The sequence below is a fragment of the Balearica regulorum genome, chromosome 1 (assembly GCF_011004875.1).
Source record: "Balearica regulorum gibbericeps isolate bBalReg1 chromosome 1, bBalReg1.pri, whole genome shotgun sequence".
NCBI lineage: Eukaryota > Metazoa > Chordata > Aves > Gruiformes > Gruidae > Balearica > Balearica regulorum.
In genome coordinates, this window is record NC_046184.1 from 94,448,181 (window position 1) to 94,468,122 (window position 19,942).

Here is a 19,942-nt window from a genome sequence, read left to right on the forward strand (position 1 = left end):
TTGCTTCTGTAAACTTGTCTGGGCTGCGAGTCAGACTGCGAAGAGTCTGAGTAAAATGACTTCACGTGGATGCAGTGCAGAGATGCTTTCGCATACATTTAATGAAAGCTTGTAGTTCTGTTCAGATAGCATCAGTCACATATATGACCTTGTGGTACCGTGGAAGGCACCATTTAGTACCATGGTAGGTCACGGTACCAAATGCTGTGTGTTGGCTGCCTGTGGCTGGTTTTTAGGCCCCAAATAAAAGATCTCTTGAGCAGTGCTGAGCTCTTTCCATCAACTTGACCTGGGAGAGAGGTAGAAGTTGGATCATTTCCATCCGTGGGTCCTTGGGACAGCCTTCAGTCATTGCTCATGTGGCTCTTGAGGTATTTTTGGGAAGGCCCAGAGCTTACAGCTCTGCCCTGTAAGCTTCAAACTCAGGCTTACTGTAAAAGAGGACTGGGACTACATAAACACTGCTGTTCGTGGCCAGCCATTAAACCCTGTGGAGCTGAGCAGGTACATCTTGTTGTTATCCTCAGGCAGACCACTGGTCCTTGCCCAAGGACTTTCACACCACTAAAAACAGCCCAGTAAGTGATGCCAGTAAATTTGGGGTTTCTGTAAGAAGAATTGGCAATTTGAGGTCACAGCAATGAAAGATCTTGAGACGTGATTACAGAGCTACCTATGACCTCATCCTTTACACTGCACTGCAGTTGGGCCTACGGTGTAGGACTAAGAACTGGGTCACCAGTGGCAGCCCACGTACATTTTGAGGGGAAGTGTTTTAGGAGCAATTTGAGGAAAACCATTAGTAGTGTGCTATTATCATTATTCATCAGTAGATTTCCAGGTGGCTTCAGAAGCCAGTAATAATCACTAATCCCATCAGCTAGATAAGAAACCAGAGGCAGGGAGAAAGAAGCTCATCTGAACATACTCAAAGAACCGCAGGAGCTTCATCCAAAGGCAGTGCAGGCTTACAATTATCTTTCGACCTGCTTGCTCTTTCTAAATTTGCTGAATAACACAGTGTGCAGTGACTGATCTGTAGGTCATTCATGCTTAGTTCATATCTTTTGGGCACTCACATTGATCAGAGACCCTGCCTGTGATACTGCTTTTGCTCACTTCTAGGATTGCCAGACTGTTCAGATCAGCCATTGGACAAAAACTCAAAAATGAGCTGCAAACTATTTTTTCCCCTGAAAATTTTCATCTTTATAAGCCAAGATTGCGGTAAGAGGAACAGAAAAAGCAGACCCAGACTAGGAAAAAATACACTGAAGCAAATTCAGTATGGTATGACTGCAGGGAACTCTGAGCTAGACCCGTATCTCTAGTCATTGCATTTTGTGAACATTTGAGGCAAAGGTATGAAAGCTTTTTTAAGTGACGTGAAATTGTATAAAGACATTTAAGAGCTGGTCATGAAACATGCTTAGTCATTAATGGTTTTCTCAAAAAAGAAGGGAGATGATTCAAACTGAGAAATAAACATTTGTCTTAGTGATATGGGCTTTTAATGGTGCTTAAGACATCACCATGAATGCTCTGGAGCTATATAAAATAAGTCTTACTGTTGGGATGGGGGTGGCAAGATTCAGCTCAGGACATGGATGACTCACCAGGAGGTAACTATGCTATTGGGCCAGCTGCTCAGGTGCTCAGGATAGACAGACTTTTCTTAACAAAAATAATAGGGGAGGACAAAAAAAAGTCTTTAAAAGTGAGCAGATAGGAGAGGATGCTTTACTGCCTAGAATAGAGAGCTTTTATCCAGCTCTGTCCTTGCCCCTGGCCCTAGTAGCAGGCTGTTACGGTTTTTCGTTTTCTCAAACTTTCTCACACACGTCTGTGAATAAGAAACATGCATATGTAGAGTACGTTTATAATATGGATCAATTTATTTTTGTACTCTGCAGGAGAATTGTATGTATATATGCATGCAAAATGTAAGTATGTAAAATGTATTGTGTGGGAGTACATAAGGCAGCAAAGCTCTTTCAAGAAGATTAATCTTTTTATCCAGTAGTTCATTACTTCAGAAGTTTTTACTTTCTTTTGTTAAAAATAGAAACTTTTCCCATATTATTCCCTTGGATTTGCAAATTGAATGCACTAGTAAAGACCTGTAGTAAAAACCAAAGCTCTATGAGGAATAAAAGTCAGGTTTCTAATGGCTTTCTGTCCTGAGAATGAACGCCAACGTAGACTCTCCCATGCCTAGTAAGGATGAAGCACAGTCCTTGGCAGTTGGTGAGGGCCCTAATGCCCTCCCTGTTTTTCCTCGATAAATTCATAAATCTGTAAGTCTGTGTGAATCAGTAAATCTTGCAGTCTCCTCTCTCTGTACCTGTAAGGAGAAGGACCCCAGGAAAGGAGTTTTGCATGCACCTTGTGCCACAGAGGGCTGAGTTAGCCCTGCAAAGGGCTGATCTGCTGCCTGGAAAATGACATACAGAGCATAAGCAACTTTAGCCCTCACCCGGGGCTGAAACCTGCCTGTGCAACCAGTAGTGCAATGGCAGATACCTTTGTACTTTATTACAGACACAGTAAACAAAGAATTTTTGTTTCTTCTTCCTTAGATGTCATAATGAAATTTTATTATTGTAGTGGTTTTATCTGTCTCCTGATGAACATGAATGTCGTTAGCCTCTTTCCCACGCTTTCTGCATCAGTGTCTCAAGGCACTTCTCTTGATTTCACGGCAGCCCTTTCTTTCCACGCCTTGTGTCCCCAGCTGTAAGCACAGGCTGGGCTGCGGCGGCTGAGCCTGGGGACAGCTGACGGGCGGGAGAGCTGGAGCGAACCTGACCGCCATCATGCAGTCGCTGGGCACTGACCCGCTTTGGAGTGGCCCCAGTTCAGGATCGGGATTTTCAAGGTTGGGTGCAGACAGCAGTGGGGTGGGTGCATACCTCTGGCTGCCTGGCTTCGGTCCTTGGGCATGAGTGAGTGACAGGTATCCTTGCTGCAGGGACAAAGGCAATTGTGTCCTGTTCATCTGGGCTAGAAGGAGCAGGAGCACCAGGAGCAGGGCTAGTGAGCTTGATGTGCTTTCTAGGAAGGTGCTGGAAAGCAAGAGCTATGGGGAAGGCAGCCTGCTCCTCCTGCCCTCCCCAGTTGAAGCCTGGACTCCTGTTTCCCCGCTCCTGTGGGAGTATGGTCCTTTGCTTTCCAGGGAGGTGCCTGGTTGTTGCTCCTTAGTTGGGGCTGCAACTATTAAGCCCACTTGCCCCTTTGTTGGGCTGCCTGTGCTCCACAAGCCTGGTGATGGCAACTTCCTTCAGGGATCTAGTGGTGGCTGCTGTCCCCTGGAAATGCCCCCCTTCCTTGCGGCTGTCCCCACCTTGTCCACCCCATGCATGGTGGGGATCTTATGATGGGCCTCTGGCCCAAAGAGCTCTTGGGCTAGATGCCAGGTGCAGAGATAAGTACAATAGGGGCTTTACTTCAAAAAGGTACATCTTCCCTGGTCACTGGCTTGACATCTTCCTAAAGACCTCCTGGTGCAGGTGGGTATTTGGGGAAGATTTGAGTAAGGAGAGGGAGGAGACCCGGCAGCTCCATCTGGGCTTCCATCAGCTGCTCTCCGTGTGTGTACAGAGCTTATATGCTGCTGCGTTGTTGTCCTTGTTATCATGCTAGTGGCTCTGGTTCTTGCTCTGCCTGTTTATTTTTATTCCATTGTTGAATTAACTGCTCCTGTACTCTTTACTCTTGTTGGCTCCTGATAAATTACTGCCTCTTATTAGCCTTAAATTACTGCCTCTTTCCAACCTTTAATTATTTGCTGCCATCATATCTTGGTGCCACATCCTCTTAATTATTGTTGCCATACTGCTGGGGACTCCTCTGCGCCTTTGTTAAATCCATTAGCTTTGCTTTCAGCTTGCTTTGGCCATTCTCTCATCTCTCCCTGCCCCTCCTTCCCCATCTCTTTGTGTCTTGTGTTCATACTATGGAGGATCATCCCCATCCTTTCCTGTGAGCCTTTATGGTCTTACTGCAACCCTCCTCCTTTGTCCTAAGCCACCAGCTCCCTGCTGCCTCATTTCTCCACAGCCTGCATCCTCCTGCCTTTTCAGGGCTGGTGGTGGATTTCTTTTGCTCTGTCTTCTCTCTTTCTGCCTTTATGCATGCTCTGATGTCCTCTGCCTGTCCAATTTCCCCTATCTCTTTTACTTCTTGCTTTGCTAGTGGTTTGGGTTTTTCTTCTGCTGATGTCCCAATTACTTTGGTGGGATACACTTTGCATCTCCTTCCTTTTCCTACCAAACTTAATTTTGAGACCTGCTTTCCTACTCAGGACTGGTGCTGAAGGCTCTTTGGTGCCTTTTCTTGAGCAGCTCCCAAGAGCCTCTATCCTGTTGTATTCATTTCACCATGTCTAGCTCTGCTGCTGGCTTTTCCCTGTCTCCTGCTCAGTCTCCTCCTTGGAGCACCGTGTCTGTGCTTGGGCAGTCAGATCCTGCCTCTCCTGGGGCTTTTGAGTGCTCCACCTCTGTGGAGCTCAGGCTTCCCACAGTGTTACAGCATTTGGTTTCCCGTCACCACCGTCTCTGTTGTGCTCTGTGTTGCTGTTCCCAGAGTTGCATCCGTTCCCAGCCTTGCCATTGCAGCCATCTTCTCTCCTGGCCATTTTCACACTTATGCAAATCCTACCAGCTTAAGCTTTCCTTTCTAGCACCACCGATGTGTTTCCTTTTGTGTCTGCTACTATTAAGTGTTGGCTGTGGAGAGGGCAAAATGAAACTTAGGGAGACTAGAAGAGGAAGGAAAAGCGGTCAAATCTAGAAACAGCCAAACCTTGCTGATGTGCCTAGAATTAACCTATTCTACCATCTTAGCCTCCTCTTCAAAGTCCTGTGGTCATAACCCATTGCTGAAATGTCAAGTGCCTGCTTCTCTCCCTGATGTGCAGGTCCCAGTGCTCATGTGGTCCTACAGCCCTTCTGACTTTTCGTTCACCCACTCTGTAAGCTGGCCACTCTTGCAGCTCACCCTCCTGCCCACCCTGCATGTGGGACTTTATCTAGAGTAGCCACTCCGACTTGCTTTGCATCCTGCCTTTCAGTATAGGGGCCAGCAATTGCCTTGGCATTGCCATTTCTTTCCCCAAAACTTGGCTGTGAAAATTTCCCGCTGCTGTCTGTGTGCCCCTAGAAGTATTTTCTTTGCTGTGCCAGGTCTTTGTGGCCTAGATCGTGTGCCTCATGGATGCTGCTGATGGAGGCTGGTGGGGCCGGGGGCTTTTGCTGGGACCAGGTAGTCCTCTGTAGTACAGCCCTTGTTCCCCTTGAGCAGCGCTGTCAGTTCTCAGGACTTGTCTGCTTGCTCCAAGCATTCAGTGAGATTGAGGGAATGATTCTACCTATGTAAGTCATTAGTTTAATATTGTATCTCTTTATTGTAAAAATGCTCTTTGAGGTTGATTAATGAGGAGTGGGTGGAGATAAAATGAACTCTGGTTTTGCAGGTGAAACACCATTCCTTTAAAACAAAATACTTGTAATGCTAAAAAAATATAAACCCACTTAAAACAAACCTCTACTTCTTCCTGTGGGGAGACTGTCTCCCACAGAAAGTTATATTTTCTCTTTTTTTTTTTTTTTTAAGCAATGTATTCCCTGCACATCCTTATCTGCCTGTCTTCAGTCTCCCTCTTAATAAAGTGCTAACATCTTGGGTCACCGGGGTGAACCCTGGTGGCTTGTCCCTTTGAAACACATCAGGTGCATGACATAAGGTATAAAACTGCTGTGCTGTCTCGGAGTGGGGACACAGCTTTCTGACTCTCCTTTCGTAGTGCCACGGCAGCTACCAGCTCCTGTTAGATCTCGCAGGGCCTCTTGCACAACGAGTTGTTGACTTAACGATAAATCTTAGCAAACTCTCAAAACACCCCTGTGGAAATCGTGCCCTCTGAAGAAACGCATCCAAGAGCAAGCGCGGTGTCCGACTCTCCCTGTGCTGCCCTGGCCGTACCCCAGTAGATGGGAGGCTGCTGCTGCTGTTCCCCGGGGGGTGTCCCAGTGGGCTGCTGCGGAGGGGATGGTGCAGCCCCTCTCTGCTTAATGGGCACCCTCCTCGGCCAGGGCTGGCAGAGATCTTGCAGACTGGAACAAGAGCCTCCCTAGGTGTGGTTCCTGACTGTCATGTCCTTATCAGAAAGCCATGGGGAAATCTGTGTTAGGCCTATTCTCTTGCTAAATAGAATGTTAGGCTTCTCTTCCAAGTCTGTCAGCCTGGCTGGAAAGCTGCTTTCCAAGTGGAGGTGCCTTGGGGAGAAGGCAATGTAGAGAAACACTGCAGCTCTTGCAGCCATCCTCAAATCCAATTTCTAATTCCACCAGCCTCTTTTGGTGCATAACTTGATAACACCTTGGCAGTGTCCATGGTCATGAGGAGGAATTCCTGCTCTGCTCTTGCAGAGGATGCAACTGCAGTGCTCTGTTCTCCAGTGGTGTTAAAGATTGCCCTTTGCTTTTTCTCTGCAAGACATGATAACTATAAAAGAAGGCCTCACAAAACAGTTTTGGAAATACCTGGTCATTTTGATTGTATGATATACAATGCCCTTGGGAAAAAAAATGAAGCATCAGTGTAGGGTGCCCTTTTCTGCAGATTCCTCATGCCCAGTGGCTGGTTGGGGTGAGGATGGGCTGTGATGCTGAGTTTGATGGTTAAGCTGCAAATGTGGAGACTGGGCTGCTGAGCAGAAGATGGATGAATTAAGTTTAAAAAAACCCTGTGCCTGGCCACAGCCCAATGCCTGTCTGCCTTGGCATGCTCTGTGCTGGGATGGGTGAGGAGCGGGAGGGGCACACGTGGGGGGATACGCCTTGGCACCATGAGCAGCACGGCCCCTGCCTGTGCCAACGGAAGCGGGTGGGAGGTGATGTGAGCCTGGGAGCTCTCGGTGGCATGGCTCAGCTTGCTCTCCCTTGCCCTGCCAGGCTGTGGCCCTGGCTCTCCCTGCTGTTCCTCTCTTGTTTCCCATTCTCCCTGTTGCTTTGCTTTGCTTTCCTTTGCTTTCTGATGAGCTAAACCTTATTTGGAGGAGGGGGGGTGAGCGGGATTCTGGTACAAGTGAAAGCGATCCTCAGCAGTAGGGAGAGCAGAGGGTTATTCTTAAAATCTTCTCTTGCCTCTCCCTTTTCTGCTCTCAGAGGAGCAGCAAAGCACCTCCTGTGTCCCAGGGCCATGCAGAAGCTTGCCTGGGATACTGGCACCAGGAGGATGCTCTCAGCTCCCAAGGTGCTCTCTGGTGACCCCACTCCCAGAGCTGTCTGTAGAAATGCACATGTGAGTGCATGGGAAGGGCTGGGGCTGAAGGGCAAACATGTGCTCTCTGTCCTGTGAGGGAAAGCCTATCGCCACACACAGCCTGTCCCAGAGCTGTGTGCAAGCTCATGAGGCATGCACAGGGATGGAGGTCTGTGTGATGGGGACAGAGTTTGGTGTTAATCATCAAAACACCACATTAGACTCCCGGTGTCTCTAGTGCAAGGATTTTGGAAGAGTGACTCTCTGGGCGCTATCAGAAGACATGCAAATGCATGCAGAGCCAGCTCATGCACCCAGCAGGGAACAAGCCTTCCCTTGAGGCAGGAGTGGGTGGGCCTGCTAGCTGTCTGGGCCTGAGAGGTAGGAAACACCCCAGCATCAGTCCTGGCTCCAGAAGTGAGGCAACACAACTGTGTTGGTAACTGCAAGCTGTACGGGGACTTTTGACAGCCCTACCCCACATTGGTTCATCCCTGTCTGGAAGGAAAAGGGTGTTTTTCTGCAGCAGAGGAAGGGGATCTGTGATCTCCTCTCCATTTGGGTCCCCATCCAGTTTACAGCATGAGGAGTGGTGCTGGCACAACTGGCTGGGGGGATGAGATGCCTTAAACCCGTTCTTGACATTTCTTAATACATCAACCATCACCTTAGTGGCATGAATCACACATAGCAGGGGTAGCTCAGCACTGGCCAGAGCAGGGGGTGCAGGGGCTCTGCCAGGTCCCCTCTGCCTCCATGGGAAAGGCTGCCAAGGCGCTGGGTGCCAGCAGCACCCTCTTCCTTGGGCGCTGGGCCCTCGGGCTTGTCTGCTTCCCTTGGCAGCAGTCCAAGTGAGTCCTCCAGTGCCGTCCCTGTATCAGTCACACAGAGCATCTCGTGGGTGCTGGCAGAGGGTGGGGGTCAATAATGCTAAATGGGATTGTTTCGGGGAGGGACACTGTGGCAAGCTGCCAGCTTCTGGTTGGGAAAAAAAATCTTGTTTCTCTGAACAGAGCACCCTGCCCTTAAGGAAAGACCTGTCTCCATCAAGGAGGGCTTGGCACTGACCTCTCCAGGGTTTCAAGCATCTTGCTTTTGCAGGACGAGGAACATCAGAAAGTAGTGGGAATGGACCCCAGCTCTGCCTCCTCCAGGGATATGGGTGGAGATGCTGGATTTTGCCCCATCCTTCCTCACGCCCATTCCCACTGATTGCCACCCCCTTGGCTCTGCCAGGTGTTGCATGGCCTCAGGAACTCTTCCCACATGCTTTTATTTTTTTTAAGGGGTTATTTTTAACTTGGACCCCTTCACTCATAGTGTGCTCATAGGTTTGGTCCTGTGGACAACTCCTGCCATTAAGACACATGAGCCCTGCAGCGCTGGGATGGATGAGCAGCAGCATGGGTAGGAAGGCGACAGGAGGAGAAAGCTAGCTGCTGTCCTGCAGTCACCTTCTCCCCAAATCGCATGTGCTGGAGATTGCTTGACCTGTTGAGGCAAAGTGATGCTGGCTTGAGGAGCCCTGCAGCCCGCTGGATCCACAGGATGATCTGAGATCTGCTCCTGATGTGGTGAAATCCTGAGGGAGTCTTGTGGCTCATCTGGGATGCGGAGGGAGGTGAGGTTTTGGACTGCCTGTTTTTACACCTTTTTAGGTGTGTGTGGGTGTTTCTGAGGGGTTACGCCAAGTGCAGAGGGTGAGCAAAGCTAGTCATTTGGTGAGATGAGCCTATATTTAAAGCCTTCCAACCTCCTCACCTTACCTAATTTCTCTTAAATCGAACCTTAAATCTACTTTCCTTTTCCTCACCCAAGGATAAATGCAAAGTAACGCAATTAGGTTCAATCTAAAAACAAATAATAGAAAAGTGATTGGAGATAAGAATCTGATTTCATCTCCTGTCAAATGGTGGTCTTTCTGCTACTTCCTCACTCTGGCAAAGCCTCAATTGCCAAGGGGACCTTTGCCTCATCTATCATTCTAAAATATTGTTCCTCTTTAATTTTAATGCCCAAAACCTCCAGCCAAGCAAATATTTAGCGTGCGCAAAGCTTGCACCAAACAAACCGGGACAAATTCCCCACCACTGTAATTATCCTCCAACACTATTCCTTGCTCTCAAATAGCCAGGATACCCTTGCAGGGAGGCTGTGGCTCACTGGAGCCCCGAGGCATTGTGCAGGGCTACTCTGGCTTCTTGTCCCACAGCAAACCCTTCCCTTCACCTCCATGAAAGTGCTCCGGTTTTAGCGTGGGCACATGGCTCCCTGAGCAGCGAGGGCTCGCCTGTGCCGGTGGAGAGAGGCACATGGCTCTCCTCCATGCCCACGTGTGGAGGCTTGCCCAAAGTCTGCCGGGGCCATAGCTCTGAAAGCAATTGCTGCCTATGAAGGTTAGGCACCTGATGGAGACTGAGGAGTCTCCGCAGCATGCCTACAAATCCTAAAAAAACAAGGCACTGGGGCCTCAGCTTCACATCTGTGAAATGGCCGTGGTCCTTCTCTGGGGGCTTTGGGAGGGAGAGGAAAAAGGCTGTGTGATTGCTTGAGTCCTGTCTCAGTGCGCAGTGACCAAACTAGCTTTCCACACGCAGATAAGAGTTATGTTATTCCCTGATTTCATGCATCTGGTTGTGCAGGGGAAACTTATCAGCATGCTCTACTGGAGATGTTCACAGGGAGATGTTCATAGGTATCCTTGGTTTAGACCCAGGGATAATAAAAATCAGCAGGATATGACTTTTGCCACCTGTGCGTGGAAAGAGAAATGAGACACTGTTTTGTGGAAGGATACTGAAGTTTTCTTGTATGGCAATTTTTGGCACGCTTGCTAGAATGCCCCCTTGGTTTTTGCTTCCATTTTCCCATTAAGCAATTCAATTCAGTTTTGGAAAATGTTCAACCTGCCACTCGAATCTTTTCAAAGTAGTGTAAATAACTACAGTTTGTTCTGGTTAAAGCAGCGCTGCTTGGCTCCAGCCCTTTGTGGATGCACATCGGTTGCTGGAAATAACGTGTTGCTGTGGGTTAGCCCTGGGGCGCAGTTCAGCACAGCTCCCCCCCCGCCGCTTGCTCACTCCCCTCAGTGCGATGGAGGAGAGAATCAGAAGGGTAAAAGTGAGAAAACTTGTGGGTTGATATAAAAACAGTTTAACAGGTAAAGCAGAAGATGCGTGCGCAAGCAAAGCAAAACAAGGAATTCATTCCCCACTTCCCATGGGCAGGCAGGTGTTCAGCCATCTCCAGGAAAGCAGGGCTCCGTCACGCGTAACCTGGGAAGACAAACGCCATCGTTCTGAACATCCTCCCTTCCTTCTTCTTCCCCAGCTTTTATTGCTGAGCACACCATATGGTATAGAATATCTCTTAGATTAATTGGGGTCAGCTGTCCCAGCTGTGTCCCCTCTCAACTGCTTGTGCACCCCCAGCCTGCTCATGGGCAGGGCAGCCTGAGAAGTTGAAAAGCCCTTGATGCTGTGTAAGCACTGCTCAGCAGTAACTAAAACATTAGTGTGTTATCAACGCGGTTTTGATCACAAATTCAAACCAGAGCACTATAGGAGTTGCTATGAGGAAAATTAACTCTATCCCAGCCAAAAACTGTGCACCTGTTATTTGTAGTGAGGAGTTAATAAGTCAGAGCTTTTATCCTGGAATTTTGTAACAAGTGTGTTGTTCAAAGGACATTGGATGGACAAGATTTGTAGGTAAAGGTAAAATCTTTTATTAGACCAACTGTTATAACTGCAAAAAATTAAGACGCTCTTTTAGGAACAGAGTCCTTCTTTGCTTTGGGGCTGTAGGCATGAAAACTACCTGGTTTTCCCTACCTGTAGCAATTAGTTAAATAAAAGACACAGGCTTGCAATTTTGCACTCGTAGCAGGTGACTGCCTCTGTACTGTTGAGACTACAACAGGCCAAGAAGTATAAAAGTAGCACCTGAACAGGAGGAGTTCTGCAAGTATACACTGAATGTATAAATCAGGTCAAAGAAATGAACAAATTAACCTGTCAAATTCAATAACTCAACACAGCATGTAATCCAAAGTTCAACTTTGTTTAGACTTTTATTGCTCGCTCAGGACCAACTGTTCCAGTAATTTGCTGCTGTTTGGATTTCTTTTGAGTGTGCATGTTAGCACTGTTGTTTCAAAGTAATAAAACTTCAAAAAGTGGACTTTGAGTTTATACTGTTTGTGCTCGGGAATTGCAATTTTTTAAATGGAATTTGTCTTTATCACTTGGAGAGAGTGTGTGTGTGAGAGAGAGAGAGAGTGAGCAAGAGGGAGATCTTTACATATCTACATCATCTTGAATTTCAAAGGGCTTTACAAATCTTAGTCTTCCAAAATCTACTAAAATGCTGTGCTTTGCATATAATTATATGAAGCTCATTAGTAAGGGTACTAATGAGCCTCTACACACCCGAGGCAGATAAATGAGGTTCCAGAGTAAAATGATTTGCTTAAGGTCAGACTCCTGTAAGTTGACAGCAGAGCTGGAAATAGAAACCATTATTTCCCAGTCCCTTGTACCATATTCCCACGGACGGAATGTGTTGGGTTTGTTGTTTTTGTTTTTTTTTTTAAGATGAAAACACTGCTGTTTGTTCATGCTCTTTTGCTTCTTATGCTTTCAATGTAATCTTCACAAATGCAAATGTCCTGACCTAGAGCTATATAAGGCTTTCATTAAAAACCTCTCCACAATATTGGTCTTCATGCAATTGTACGAAGGAGAAGGGATAGCCCAATTTAACAATTCCCACGGCTCATAAAATGATTGGCCTAGTTTCTTTAAAGTGGGTTTAAGCCATAGCCCCCAATGTGATTTAACGCGGAAGCCACACTATTAATTGTCTATCTTCTGCTATTAAGGTAGTGAGTTACTGGAAAGAGAGGGAAACAGCGTTTGTCTTTCATGCACTAACAGCCAATTTTGCATGGGTTTTTTTACCTTTATTTTCAGGCTGCAATGGAGCACACTGACCTTTCTCCTCCCTTCTGCTTTGAGGAGCTGTAATTGGGATGGGGATGAGTGCAGGGAGGTGCAGAACTGGTGCTGCACAGGAGAAGCCCCAGTATCGGTGTCAGGGCTTTGCCCTGGACATGGGCAGCCACTGAAACACCCCGTGTCCACGTCCTGGAGAGAAACTGGGGATAAAGTTCCCACCCAGGGAATGGAGACATGCTGCCTTAGGGAGATGCCTAGAAACTCCCAGTTACACCCTATCGAGGGTACTGCACCTCCATGACAGTGTGCCTCATCTGTGAAGGGTAAAACCTCCTCTGTGCTTTTCCTTCCCCCTGTATGTACATCATGCCTTTCCTCACTTCCCTGTTATTGCTGGAGCAGAACAGCTGTTGGTATTGTCAACAATTTGGAGCAAGGCCAGTGAAAGGGATTTTTGGCAATTCTAGGCTTGCAGGGAAGACTTGTTGCCCAGAAAAAAAGAAAAGGTATATATACACACACATATCTATGTATATATACACACATATATATGCATATATACATATACATATGAGAAAGAAAGCAAGGGAGAGTTTGCCAAAAAGCCTACCATGTAAGTGCGTGTGTGTATTTTTTTGGCAAGGCACATGTGACTGTGGCTGCACATTTTACACCATTTCTACGTACTCTTCTCATGCTGAGTCTGTTTTAAACTTGAATGGCTGGGGACACAAAATCGATCCCTGGGATGGCCATGCCGAGGAAGCCATCGGTACCCGCGGTTGTGGTTTACCCACAACTGGCCTCTGCGGCACACGTGGCAGAGATCATCCATCCCCGGGCAGATGGTGTTTTCTCCACCAGCATTTGAGCCGGTGTGGGTAATGCTGGCAAGTGGAGCGTGGTAAATGAAAGCAAACAGTTTACTTACTTCTTCTATAAACCAAACAGATGAATACTTGTTCTCCTACTTATCTTGGCAGGGCTGAATCAAATGATGGCCACAGAGCTCGAATACCTCACGTTGATTGAAATTGGGGGGGTTTTTGTAGGTTATCTGAAAACAGACTCCTTTTTCAATGCACTGAGACAATAGCAATAAAAGCTGTAAAACTGTGTTCTTCTTTTGGCACTAGCCCATTGTAAACAGCGAGCTACCAGGCTTAATGAGGCAATTCTGTACCATCACTTTTAATAACTGAATGTTTGTCTCCCGGCTATTCAGGTGGGCTATTACTGGTATTTAATATTACTGGCAATGTTGTTATATATTCTGTGCCAGCACTGGCAAAGAGCAAGGCGATTCTTCCAGATAACAGCCCTGCAATAGCATTTTTCTGGATTTAGCTGAGAGAAAGGCCAGGCACAGCCACTGCACACTTGTATTTAGCTTTCCCTTTTCCTTGCAAACGTTTTTTTTTCAAACACTGAAAGAGTTAAGAGAAATAATTACAGGCGTAAGCATGTTGATTCTAGCTTCTGTTATGGCAAACATAAAAATGTATTGACCTAAAAGGTAAATGTTGATTGAAGCAAAAAACTGACGTCAATATAAACTCCAAAGCACTCTGTATCTTGATGTTTGGCACATGAACACCATACTGTATATATAGTGTGAAATACTTAGGTTTGTTTTCATTAGATGGATGATAATCTGGTGATTGTGATTCTCATTTCAAGTGTAACAATTTATGGCATGACTAATTCTGCTGAAAAAACCAAAATTGTCAGCAACAATCTGGAGGGCTGAGCAAACTGTTAAATGACAGCAATTTATTCTATCAATGACATCGATGGAGTTTTCAGAGAAAAAGATTCGTATACTCCGCTTAGCCTGCCCAAATTCTTGAGGTAATTTTTTTCTAACCAGTATGTTTTGTACTAGTATTTTCTTCCCACCCAGAAATGTGCTGATGGAGATAATTTTGTGGCCGAAGCTGCAGATTTTTGGTCACAGTACCATCCCACCCTCCCCTGTAGATGTGCTGGTGCTGGTTTGGACTTCCCCCCGCCTCCTCTCGCCTCCCACAGCCCAGGCTGGGCCCCTTGTGCAGGTCACCCCACTGTCATCAGCCTTTCTTTGCATAAATCAGTGGACCTGAGCTCATATTTTTCTCTGTCCACAGTTTTGCATGGCACCGAATTATCTCCCGAGAGTTAAGCAGCTCTGGGCAAGCTGTCCTGCTGAGGAGAGGGTGGCAGCGAGGTTAAGTCCTGTCGAAGCATCGTGGGAACTTCAGAGAGGTCGACCAGCATGCTAAATGGTGGATCCAACAATGAGACTTCCACGATGTGCAAAATGAGGGTAAATTTTATTTGGCCTTTCCAGTAAAAGCCCTATTTATTTGCAGACTGTGGAGATGGGTCACGGCTGGTGGTGAAGGGGATGCGTGGGCAGCTCCCGGCTCCCAAAAGTGAGGGATGAGGCTGAGTCCCAGACAGTGGAGGTGGATACCGGGGTTGGGTTGGAGCCCGGGGACATGGGTGTACGGGGCCAGGGATGGCCAGGAGCTGGGATGTTTGCCTGGGGGCTGCAAGGGTGGAGCAGGAGGGGGTGGTGTGCCTGCAGCTCTGCTAGTGGCCATACTTGAGTAAACTATGATTAGGATTAGACTTGTAAATCTCCTGAGAAGCCCTTGGGAAAGTGCCCATCGTGATTCACAGGGCTTCGCCCCCCCCCCCCCCCCCCCCCCCCCCCCCGCACCCCACTATGTGCAAACCCCAACTGAAGCCCTTGCTGCCGCGCTGGCGGGGATGTTTCTCCAGCCATGAAATGTGCGTGTTCAGCAGCTGTGTCTGGCTCTGCCACTCAGCCCGCTGTTGAATCGCAGCGTTATCAAAGCCCTCATGCATGGGCTTGAGCTTTCCTCTGCTTCGGTGAATTGACTTAAGCTGGCATTCATTTTTGTGAGTCCCCAGCGTGCACCATAAGTGTGGATAACGTAAATGTGTATATGTCCTCCAAAGCAGCACCCAAGAAAAGAAAGGCGAGATGGAAGATGAAAAAAATCAGGTGTTTCTTGGTTTCTTAAGACAGATCTGACCTCACACATAGGCTCCTGTTTTTTCCCCACTCCTTTTTCCTCACCCTGATATGTAAGTGGAGACTGACTAGTTTCACAGAGGGTGGTGATCTTGTCAACCCAGTATTAACTCAGGCTTAGCTTGAACCAAGGGACTGTAGGATAATGACTTGATCCGAAGGCAATTTGGAGCGGTGCTTTTTTTCCCTCTGTTTTTAGGGTATCCTCATGTCCCACTTTCAACCTTTTTTTTTCCCTTTCAGAAATTCTAAAGGAGAGAAACTTTAATTAGCACTTTTAAATTAAATATAAAAGATGACATTCTCAAGCTACAGCCTGATTCTGGCAGTTTATGTGTTAAGACAGAGATTACTGACTTGAGACCTGAAGTATTCCTCATTTTCATAACCTGGCTACATTAAAAACACATAGAGTGTGTCTGTAGATTTCCCTGGAAAATGCTCAGGGACTTGAGGAAGAATTAAGCACGTTGATTATTTTTCCCTGAGACTTGATGGATAACCTGCAGGTCTTTCTTTTAAAGTAAGAATACTTTTTTCCCTAAGTATTTTCAGGTATTGGAGCTATGCAGTAAAACAAGGCCTCCAACAAACATTTTTTTCTGTTTTGCAGGGTTTTCTTCTCTGTGTTAGCTCTGCTGCCTTCAGGGAAAAGTGTGGCATACAAGGCTGGTGCTTAACAGCAAAAATCAGCTGGAGAATCCCACCGCTGCCTCTTCTGGGGAAGAGGGAGAAGAACATCCAAGTCAAAAAAGAAGCAAATGAGAGAACTTGCATTTTCCCTCCTCTTCCAGGTGACTTTAACACATATTTTTATGATAGTAATGTGTTGTTTCAGGCCACTGGCCATGTATGTGGGTCTGGAGGAGACCAAAACCTGATGCTTCAGAGAAAATTTTGTAATCCACAGTAACCCGGTTATGTGATGTGGCACGCGCAGGGTAAAGAAAATGGGAGAGCTTGTTTCCACACCTGTCGCATCTCTCATCTGAGGACTGAACATCCAGTTTATTAAGAAATTGTGGTGACGTATGATTATAATTTCCTAGTGTTGTGCAAAGCAAAAATTGGGTCTCCTGCATTTTAATGGTGTGCTTTTTGTGACTGCTTTTGTGTTTAATATTGCAAGGTAAAAAGCATCTGGAGGCAATAGAAGGAGGCATTCTAAATACAAAGCAGTTGAAAATGAAAGGCTCTTTACATTAGGTGTAGCTTTTGCTGTGTCACCCAGATCATCAAGCGTGAGCCCGTCTGGGGGGTGGTGGTCTTGCCCCCCAGCTGTGGCTGAGCTCTGAGCTCAGGATGCAGAGTACAGTACAGATCTGGCCATGCAAACTTATCTTGGTTACTAAAGGCATCTATTAAACTCTGACTCACCCTGCAGAGACACAGCCCACGAAGGGAAGCTAACTCTTCAAGGCAGTCACTCTTCAGAGTAAAACCGCACTTAAAGAAACCGGGTCATTCCCGCTGATGAGCTCAGGAGCTCTGTGCTGGCACTTCTTCATATTGCAAATGATGTCAGAGGTATTCACCTGAACAGCAGAGCGTATTAGGAGACGAACGGCCCAGCCTGCTTGTCGCAATTTACCAATAAATCAAGGTTTCATGTAGTTTGTGAACTACCACTAGGTGATTCATCCTTCTCTTGGTAGGTGGGTGATGTTCCTGTTGCTAGACTGGGTATTTCCCTGCCTTCACTACTGACGCTGTGTGAAACACAGCCCTTTCTCAGGGCTCCTCTTTCTGTCAGCTCCTGGCAGGCAGAGGCTGAGAGTTTGGATGTCTCCAGCGACATCACTGCATCACCGGGGAGGATGGCAGGGAGCAGCATGGCAGTGGGCTGTGCATCCTATCCAACTTGGCTTTCTAAGGGTTCAGGGATTTCCTGCTCTAGTTTTCACATAGAGTCCAGGTGTCAGCCTGCCTTCCTCTTCCCTGCTTTTTCAAGGAAAAACTCAGCAAAGCTGCCGTGTACAGGTCAGGTAGAGGCTTCAGAAAGATGCATCAGAAATCATAGCTGGCTGACCAGTGCAACGGCAGGCCATTTCGTCATGTTGCAATGTTGGCTCTGCCACTGGCTGCACTTCACAGCTGTGTTTGGTGTGCTGTGATAATTTGGAAGGAGACGAAATTCTGTGTAGCTGAGTGGAATCACGGGCTGCATGAGCTCCAGCTGTATCTTGCAGGGTGAGCTTGCATTTTGAGCGACTCAGATGTTATCTTGTCCAAGGTTCTTTCCACGCTGTCAAAATCAGTGCTTCTGGATGATCATGTGGACGTCAGAGAGCAGATGGTTTGACCTTTTTCTCATTTTTTAAAGCAAATTGGTGCCTTTTATGAATGCTCACCCTGGTGTAAATCTAGCTAATTTCTGCCTATTCAGAAGAAATCCTTAGTAGCCTTACGAGTTTATATACTGTTGACTTGCTATACAACCATTTACAAAACTGATATCCAGTGTCTGCGCTTGCAGCTGGGCAGCATGTGGGATCCGTCTGGGGTTGAAAAAAACCCCCTCTTACGAATTGTGAATAAACCCTCTCTGTGCTCTATGGTGGATGCTTCTATCAGCTGAAATAACATGCAATTGGTTAAATGTTTGGATTCTGCATAACAACTGGAATGGCAAAGAAACCGAGAGCAGGTGACATTATTATACAATATATAAATCCAAGCTACACCCATATCTTGGGTAATGTGACTGTTTATATACACTTACACACACATATCTGTGTATCTATATAGTTAATTCTTGAGGTGGAGCTGCTACTGTCTGTGACATGCTGCTTGATAAACTTTTTGGACTGAAGTCGAAGAAACTGCTCTTTTATTTGCTGAATAAAAATATAGTTATTTAAACTTAGCTCTTTGCATTTGCTTCCCTGAAGACATAGTGTGCTACTTTTGGTTATCTTTTGTATTGACGTATCTTTTTCCATATAAGCATATAAACTTCTGGCATAGGCATGCTTCTGGTTTTCTTGGGAAATAAGGAGTGCTAGCAAATATACAACTTCAGCTCCATCGACAAGTCAGTTGATGCCGTTAGAGAAAAGGTGGTGGTCATCGCTGCTCGGGGAGGCAAAGCGCGGCTTCAGCTGGGCACCAACGTGTAGCCTGGCCACGGGGAGCCCGGCTTTTGGCAGAGCTCAGCCTGGGGGCATGTGGCCATATGCAGGGAGGGTTTTGGCAGCCAGGGTGCATTTCACATCCTGCCAAAGGAGTGCTGGGTGGGCTCCCATTCCCACTCCTGGACACCACACTGCTCCTCGTTTCTCGCTGGAGGACCCCCAAGGTTTTTGCTATCCAGCGACGAGAGACCGGGTGCAGGTGGTGGGGACATCCAGCAGCCTCCACCCTCCTGTCCCTCCACCAACATGGGAAACTGAAATGAGAAATGAAGTATCATGAATATGTTCAAAACTCTGCTGCCCTCCTTCACTCCCACCACTTCTCGAGGCCAGAAGTTATGAAACTGAAATTGGTAGGAAGCAATTTTTAAATTTTTAACAGGTTATTTCTCTGGTAGGCAACTTATCTAGCAGAAGAGGAGGCATCAAATGCTCGCTGGTACTCCAGTTTGTTTAAGCTAACGAGTTCCTCTGCATTCCCCCCCCCCCCCCGCTTTTGTTTTTTTTGAGATTTTCTTGTGATTAGAGACTTCCTTTTCCCAGCATTTCATGCACTTCTTCATTTCTGGCAGGTCTTAATTCCCAACTAAGACATGGTTTGCTAACGGCTTATAACCCTAGAATGGAGAAAAATTTTCTCAGATGGAAAAATATTTGCCCAGAATGACCTTAGCTTTAGGCTTAGAGCAAGCAGTGAAAGTACACAAAAGCATTGGGAAGGCATGAAGATCATCCATCTCCCTTGATAATTTGCTTGAACTGAGTAAAAAAGGACTTGTTCCTTATGGAAAATAGAAACGTTGGATACTTGAAGAGGCAAAGTGCACATACTGCTGCTTATGAGACCAAACCACTCTGTGCATAAAAAGACAAGATGCTGAGGATGACTTGACTAGTAAAATCCAGACAGCCGAAACCTCTTCTGGAAATCTGCAGGGATATGCAAAATTAAAGTAAAAATACCTATGCTGGTTTGGAAATGCACATGCAATCTCTGGTTTGCATTTCTTAATAGGGGCTTACATTTCCATCAAATGGATTTCATTACTAGCTGCTGAAGAGATCTTCCTAATAGGCATGCATTTTCCTGTTACTAGCTCTGGTTAAGTCTTCCTGTTAAGTATAGATGTCTCCACACTTGGACAGATATTCTCTGATTACGGTATATGCCTTGATGCATGACCCCAAGGATGTGTACAGTGGTCCCCAGTGTAACGGCAGGGCTGCCGTGGACTCCAGTCCTGCTGCTTGCTTTGGATTAACCTTTATTATGTTACTTTACTACAAGGGGTGTAGGGGTTATAGCTGATGTTTGGACACGCGGTATCTTGTGAGACTGGGTTCGCAGGTGAGTGCTACCATTAACCTGCAAAGAGATTTTCTTCTGGTGGTAAGTTACATAGATATATACTCGGAGTTCCCCAAACAAAGGCTTTTGTGGTGGGAAAAGAACAGCAGTGATAGAAGGTCCTTTCAAGAAAGGCACTAATAGCTTAGCCCAACAGTTCCCTACTCTGTTCCTTTCCCCTACTCTCTTCCTCTCC